Source organism: Balaenoptera musculus, chromosome 6 (assembly GCF_009873245.2).
Source record: "Balaenoptera musculus isolate JJ_BM4_2016_0621 chromosome 6, mBalMus1.pri.v3, whole genome shotgun sequence".
Taxonomy (NCBI): Eukaryota; Metazoa; Chordata; class Mammalia; order Artiodactyla; family Balaenopteridae; genus Balaenoptera; species Balaenoptera musculus.
The window spans coordinates 91,947,611-91,956,076 of NC_045790.1; the positions used below are offsets into that span (position 1 = coordinate 91,947,611).

At 41.2% G+C, this 8,466-nt stretch overlaps 1 pseudogene; it reads left to right on the forward strand.

Moving 5' to 3' along the window:
• The first annotated feature begins 7,635 nt into the window (after positions 1–7,635).
• On the forward strand, positions 7,636–7,977 carry LOC118896406 (annotated as a pseudogene).
• Positions 7,978–8,466: the final 489 nt, after the last annotated feature.

Here is an 8,466-nt window from a genome sequence, read left to right on the forward strand (position 1 = left end):
ACCTAAACCACAATTGTGTCTCCCTTTCCTGTTTATTCTCATCTCCCTACATTCTCCTCTCAACACAGCAGCCCAAAGTGACCCTTGTAAATCATGTAAGATCTGCTCAAAACCCTTCAAAGCCTTCATTTTTAACTCGGAATAAAAGCCAGTGTTCTTAGAATGCCTACATGATCTAGCCCTTAATCTTTTTCAAACCTCATCTCTTACCACCCCCTCATTGCTTGCCACGATCTGGCCACACTGGGATCCTTGCTTTTCCTCAAACTTGCTAAGCAGGCCTCCAACTCAAGACCTTTACACCTGCTGTTCTTTCTGCCGGAAATTCTCTTCCCCTTGTAGATTTCTGCTCAAATATCACCTTATCAGACAAGCCTCTCCTGACTGCCTAATATAAATAGCAACTCCATCTTCCCCTTCTCCCCGACTCCCTTCTCTCCTACTCCTGATCTCCCTATCCTCCTCCTTTATTATAGTTATGCCCATGTCACTTAGAGCCACCTGAAATGCTATGCATTTATTTGCTTGTTTATTGTCTGCCTTACTCTACCAGCATGTCAGCAACCCAAGGCTAGGACTTAGCTTGGTCCATGGTTGTGAGCACTCAATATTTTTTGAGTAAATGAATAATTTATATTGAAGTACTTATAAGAGATCCTAAGCTACAATAATTTTATATTGAAAAAACTCTTCCATGGTCCCTTATGTTATTTGGAAACAAATTCTGAAAATGGAGGAAAGCTGGGTCCCCTCAGCCTCCTCCTGACTCCTTTCAGGCCTACCCTCCCCCGATCCCATCTCTCAACAGGAACACATCCCCGGTTCTCACACTAGAAGACTCTCCAGGAAGTCAGAGGCGGGGTGGAAGGAGCCCATGTGGTCTCTCCTTGGCAACCATGGTTGCACATCAAGACTTCACTCTCACACATGCAGGTACCAGGGCCAGATCCAGGGCTCTCCAGGCCTCTGTTCTGACTGCCAGACAAGAATGTCTGTCTCTGCTAATTTGACTTAACCTCTGTTTAATTACTAACCTGGTAGTTTCTGCTCTCTGCTTAGCTGCTTGTCAAGTATATGGCACTTTTGATAATTTAAGGGTTAGAATTTAGTCTATTTTTGTAAATGAAAATCAGCCTGGAGCCAGAGTTTCCCTTTTATTCAGCAAGACGAAACAGACAGGACATGAAAGGCGGACACACTATAATTTTGTCTTTTCTGATACATTAAAAGCAGGCCTTTGCACGCTGGCTGCTTGCTGTCATCTGGAAACCTCTACTGGGCCTGTAAATATGAAGTCTAGTGCTTTCAGATGATGAGTTTTTTGTTTTCTTTCTGTGTCCAGCTTGGTTGGAAAAATTACACAGCAAGGTCAGGAGACCACAGTGAGAGGCAGCCTGGGGGGTGCCCAGAGAGCCTGGGGACTAGAAGCTGGAGCCTAGGTTTCAGGACTGGCTCCACAGCCTCTGGGCTCAATAACTTGAATGCTCATCTAAGATAATTTTAGGTGGATTGATGAATTCTATAACACTTGTTCATTCAAACCGACATCTATTTGGCGTATCACAGATATCAGGGACAGGAGTTACACAAGTGAGAAAATATGATCCCTTTCCCCAGGGAGCACTCAGTCTAATGAATAGATAAATTAGGAAAAGAGACAATCTCAGTCTTGTTATAATCAAGGTGTGCAGAAAGCAACCTGGGAGCCTGGGGATAAAAGAGAGTCAGTCTACCTGAAGGATGAGTAGGCATTTACCAGGATTCAGGACGTGGGCTCAGGACAGAGAGGACAGCCCATGCAAAGGCCTGAGATCGCCTGTGTTGAACAGAAAAAGGAAAATTGGGCTTCCCTGGTGGCACAGTAGTTAAGAATCCTCCTGCCAATGCAGGGGACACGGGTTCGAGCCCTGGTCCAGGAAGATCCCACGTGCCGCGGAGCAACAAAGCCCGTGCGCCACAACTACTGAGCCTGCGCTCTAGAGCCCGCAAGCCACAACTACTGAGCCTACGCTCTAGACCCCACAAGCCACAACTACTGAAGCCCGCGCGCCTAGAGCCCATGCTCCGCAACGAGAAGCCACCGCAATGAGAAGCCCGCACACCAGAACGAAGAGCAGCCCCTGCTCGATGCAACTAGAGAAAGCCCACACGTAGCAATGAAGACCCAACGCAGCCAAAAATAAATAAATAAATAAAATTTATAAAAAAGAAAAAGGAAAGTTCACTGTAGGCTATGTGTGAGGGGGGAGCAAAGCTGAGGAGGGTATGGAGGCAGGGAGATAAGAGGAAAAGTGAAAAAAGTGAGGTTTGACCCATTAGATTACAGACCAGTGGTGAGGTTACAGAAAAACTTGAGGTCATGTGGTAAAATGGGCATGACAGAAGTAATAGTTAACAATTATTGGGCACTTATTACCATGTTCTGAGTACTTTCCACTTAAATCTACAGCGTTCAGAGATGCTAAGTTACTTGCCCAAGATGATTCAGCTGAGAAGAGGTCAAGATGGGAATTTAAAGGCAATCTGCATACTCCAGAGCCTAACCCTTAACCATCACACTACCTTGCCAGAAGTTTGCAATTATTAAATGAGCTAATGGATATGAAAGTACACTGCAGACTGTAAAGTGCTGCCCAAATGTAGCACTGGTGTTTATTTATTTTTTTATAAATTTATTTATTTATTTTTGGCTGCGTTGGGTCTTCTTTGCTGCATGCAGGCTTTCTCTAGCTGCGGCGAGCAGGGGCTACTCTTCATTGCGGTGGGCGGGCTTCTCATTGCGGTGGCTTCTCTTGTTGCGGAGCATGGGCTCTCGGTGCACGGGCTGCAGTAGTTGTAGCACGTGGGCTCAGTAGTTGTGGCTCACGGCTCTAGAGTGCAGGCTCAGTAGTTGTGGCTCACGGGCTTAGTTGCTCCGCGGCATGTGGGATCTTCCTGGACCAGGGCTCGAACCCGTGTCCCCTGCACTGGCAGGTGGATTCTTAACCACTGAGCCACCAGGGAAGTCCCTACACTGGTGTTTATTAGTTTTGTTACAAGGATCCCCAAAATAGGAGGTCTTTCTTCATTGATATTTGACAGTGTAACCCTGAGCATTTTCTCCCAGGCTCAGAATAGCAAGCAAGAAAGGCTGTGAGAGACAGAGATCACTCCGGATGAAAGGAAAGGACATCTGGGCTTTCATGAGTCACACTGGGGGGATGGAAGAATGATAAAAATCAAATGAAGCAGCCCTTCTGAAAGCTTAGCCTTTGCTGGCACCTACTGGTGCCCATGACAGATATGCCAGCTTCATGGAGAATTATCCCCTGGAGGATAAATGCCCCAGGGCAGTTGTACATGTGAAGGGGATGGTGTGGGGAGGAGGGGAAGAGTTGCAGCTGGTCTAAAAGGTTGGGAGACCTGAGAGGCTGCTGTGCATCTGTGGAAAAAAAACTTCAGCCTGGAATTCACTAATCATAACCATTACTTAGCACCACCTATGGGCATGCACTGCACTGCATTGAGGGTCTCACACACCTTCTCCGAAAACAGGAGAAGCCCCAACCCCACCAGCTCAGCAAAATGTAATTCTCTTTGTTTCAGAGATGCAGATAGCTCTAGGAGATTACTTGATTGGACCAGGGTCGCATAACTAACTAGTAACTAGCAATCCTAATTTAGGATCAAAGTTGAATTTAATTCATACTCTTTTTTACAGCACCAGGATGCTTCCAAAAGACATACATTCAAAGCTTAATTCTCCCAATTATTATGTCTGTGATCCTGGCCCTCTCAATTCACTACTGGGAGTTTCGTGTTGACTGATTAAAGAGCTGATTTTCCTGCCTCATTCCAGAAGAGGTTTACATCTTAAATCCTTATCTGCAATATGGGGAGAAAACCCCTCCCAGTGTGTTTGTAGAGATTCTGAAAAAGGGATTAGGTCTGGAACACAAATAACAATGTAACTACCTTTAAAACCTGAAGACCTGCTACCTCATAAAATATATCTTTGAACTTCATGGCTCCAAATAGAAATGAGAATTCTAAGTTGCCCCCTGAAATGTTTCGAAACTTATCCATATGGAAACCACTGTCCTAGGTCACTTGTCAGTTAACATTTACATCCTGAAAAATTCTCTTCACCCTGTGTGTCCAAACAAAGATCCAGAAAACTCACTGTCTAGAGCTCAGTTGAAATTTAAAGGAAACAAAGATACTAGATAGATCAAACCATGTGAAATTACCAAAGGGGTTCGACATAATTAATGCAGGTCTTCAAAAAGACAGTACCATTATCACTGCAGAATGATTGGGCAAGCCCATCCTGGGCCAAATGTCAGCAGGCAGGCATAAGAATCATCTGGGTGACTGTTCAATATGCAGATTCTGGACCCACCCACAGATCCAGTACTGGACTTGGGGCAGGGAAGTTCAGGAATCTGGTTTTTCAAAAGGCATCCCAAGTATCCCAAGACAGAAAGACTACTCTAGGGGACTTCCCCTCAAGCATTTCCAAACCTGAAGAATATTCTGTCCCCAATAACTCTAAAGACAGCATCTCAAGATGCTGCACTTCTCAAAGGGCATCCTTAGTCAGCTTAAGGGCAGGTCAGTTTGAGGACCTCTACTGTAAAAGTAGGCAAGCACCTGGTGACAGTTTGAAATCCATCCTCCACAACTTTCCAGCTGTGAGAAGTCTTTTGAGTGCCCAGCTATTTTGTTTTAATGACCCACCCCCTCCTTTTGTGGTTTTCTTTATTTTATTTTGTTTTGTTGCCTGAAATTAATGATTATTGCAAGGGAATCTAGACCACTTTTTGAATAGCTGCATTTGGGTAATGTACCCCTCGCTCTACCCTCCAGGACAGAATTACTGCGGCTCCACTAGTTGGTTTAGCGGCTATTTATGCCCATCTTCCACATCGCAGACCCAAACCAAAGCCTCATTATGTCTACCATGTTTGTTTTGCTGCAGAATGGTAACATTTACATGGACATGGGTTTTTTCTCTATCTTATAATTTGGATTGTTTAGTTTTCCTTTTTGGACTTCTTTGATGTTGCTGAAGAAAGAAGTCCACAAAAATCTGGAGAAAGGAAGAGAGTGGGCTGCAGGGGGCAGAGTAGGTGGAAGTGTTGTTTGCTTCTCTGTCTCCTCGGCCACCCCCCACCACTCCCCCTCAGCTGGACTAAGCCATCTCCTTCCTATTTCTGCTTTTCTGCCTCTTACAGCTGGGCTGAAATATGTCAGCAGTATCACTGACTTATTATGAAACCTTGAGCGGGTCTCTTTCCCTCTCCAGGCCTTGCTTCCCATGTGAACAGTGAAGGTATACAACCAAACAATCTCTAAATTTAGTAACTTTCATAAGCCCACTGGACTGTCGCTCATTCCTCTGTGACAGCCATGTGACTTGGGGCAACTTATTTAACCCATTTGATAGACCACCAAAATGAGCCACACCCTTCTCTTTTCTAACTCTGATGAATAAAAAAAGTTGCTTCTTTATACCCAAGGCATGAAAATAGTAACCAATCCATGTTCCCTGAGAAGTCCCTGAGTTCCAAAGATGAGACCATTACTGTACTAAATTCTCCAAAGGGTTTCCAAGGCTTTAAATCCTCTATGACATCCCCAACACACCTACCACCCCACCCCCATTACCACCCCCACTAGCCCCACTGCAACCTTAAAACCTTCTAGGGTTAATTTCTGCCTCTCCTCTCCCCTTTATGTCTTTCTGGAGGGTTCTATGAGAAATGTCATTCCACTTCTAGGTATGTACTCTAGAAAAGCATTTTCAAATGTCCACAATAAGGCATACAGAAGGATATTCACTGGGGCCTTATTTACCATAATGAATAATCGGGAAAAAAATGTCCATCAACTAAAAAAATAATAATAATAAAACTCTGAGAAATCCATTTAATAGAATACTGTGCAGCACTTCAAAAGAATGAGGCAGATCCAAAAATCCTAATATGGGTAGACTGACAAGACATATTGTTGAGTAAAAGAAGCATGCTACAGAATGGTATGCATAGTATATCTCTTATGCAAAAAAAAAAACTGTACATATTCTAAGTATGTATATATATATATATGCCTATACATACACATACACACACACACACACACATATAAATACATAGCAGAGGTTTGGAAGGATGTGTAACAAACTGGTGACATTGTTTACCTCCAAGGAAGGGATGGTCAAGGGGACTTTATGTGAAATATTTTAATATTTTTACTCAAAGGATATAATCATAAATTACTTAAGAAATTTAAATTAATTTGAAATAATACAGCCCCTAAGTATATAACAATAGTATAAAAAATGGGGGGAAGGAAAAGTTCTTACTCTATACATGAACTGGTATAATATAATTTGAAGATGACTACTCAAAAATGTGATAAAGATGAATATTAAATAACATAAATTTTTATTAGAAAAAAGAGGTTTAACAAATAAAACAAGAGTGAAGAGAAAACAGAATCATAAAAAATAATCCACAAGCAGGTTAGCAAAGAGAAGGGAAAGGAAGAAAGAACAGATGGAACAAATAGAAAATGACTAGCCAGATGGTAGATTTAAATGTAACCATATCAATAGTAAAAATGTAAGTAATCTACACACCCCAATTAGAAGGCAGAGACTGTCAGATTGGATAAAAAAGCAAGACAACACATTATGCTGTCTACAGGAAACTCACCTTCAATATAAAGACATAAATAAGTAAAAGGTTAAAATGATGCAAAAAGACAGACCATGCAAACACTAATCAGAGAGCTGAGTGCCCTTATGAATACTAGACAAAGTAGACTTCAGAACAGGAATATTACCAGAGATAAAGAGAGTCATTACATAATGATAAAGGGGACAATTCAACAACAAGATACAAGAATCCTAAATGTATATACACCTAAGATTGGAGCTTCAAAACGGCATGAAGCAAAACAGCTAGAACTCAGACGAGAAAAGACAATTCCATGACTATAGTCAGACACATCAACGACCCTCTTAGTAATAAAAGACAGCCGAAAGAAATTAGTAAGGACATAGAAGACCTGAACAACACTATAAACCAACTTGACCTAATTGATATTTATAGAGAACTCTAGTCAACAAACAGCTCAGAATACGCATTCTTTTCAAGTACGGGGGGACCACTGAAAAACACGGGTTGAACTGCGCAGATCCACTCATATGCGGATTTTTTTTCAAAAGTAATATAGATACTACACAATCCCTGATTGGTTGAATCCATAGATGTGGAACCTTGGATACAGAAGAACTGTGGATACGGAAGGGCTGGCTATAAGTTAGTCATATGTAAATATGAAATAGTCACCAAACAATATACTGGGTCATAAGTCAAATCTCAACAAAGTTTAAAAAACTGAAATTGTACAAAGTATGTTCTCAATACTTGAATTAATGCTTTGAATTCAACAATATAATTAAATTAGAAATCAAGAATAGAAAGATATTTGGAAATGGCCCACACTTCTAAATCACTCAAAGTCAAATGATAAATTATAAAACTTGAATTGAAAATGAAAACACTGAAAAGTTGTGGGATATAGATAAATCAGTATTTACAGGGAAATTCAAGCATTCAAATTTATAGTGTTAGTACCCCAGTAAACATGGTAAACATTCCTAAGACCCACTAGACTTTCTATAGAGAAGTGTGACTAGCACAACCCACAAAATGACACGGTACAAGAAGGGCAAGGATTTCTGGCCTTCCGGGAAAGCAGTGTTACCCACAGGAAAGTAGAGTGGCTATGGTGAGCAAGCTAAGCAGATTTTCCAGCAAAGGCTAAAACGACAAAGAAAAGTGTGCTAAGGCTTGAATGCTTAAGCCCTATTATACATCTAAAAGAATGCCAGCTATTAATAGATGCATGCATTATGAACTGGGAAGAGACAACAAGAGAAAAGGCCAAATCATCCTGTTCTGGGCTTCACCTTTTGTTTTATTATAAAGGAAATAAAATCTTGAGGTTATGTTAACTTCAAAAAAAAAAGTTTATATAAGAAGAGAATGGTCTCAAATCATGCTCTAACAAGAATTCACCTTAAGAAAACTAGAAAAGAAAGGCAATATAAAGTCAGAGCAAACATCAGGACATAAAAAATATGAGCAGAAATCTATGAAATAAAACCAGAGAAAACAAGAAAAGAAAATCCATGAAACCAAAAAGCTGTTTCTTTGAAAAAAACAAAAGACAACTGATAAACCTCTACTCAGACTGATCAAGAAAGTGAAGGAACAAATTACCAACACCAAGAATGAAAGAGGGGAAATCACCAGATCTACTAACATTAGAAGAATAAGAAAATATTATGAACTATGCCAATAAATTTACCAAACTTGGATGAAATGGACAAATTCCCTGAAAGAAAAACACAGCCCTCTGACCTACTGTAGTAGGACTGTGAGAACTCTAGTGTTTATCTGCCTAAGGAACTCC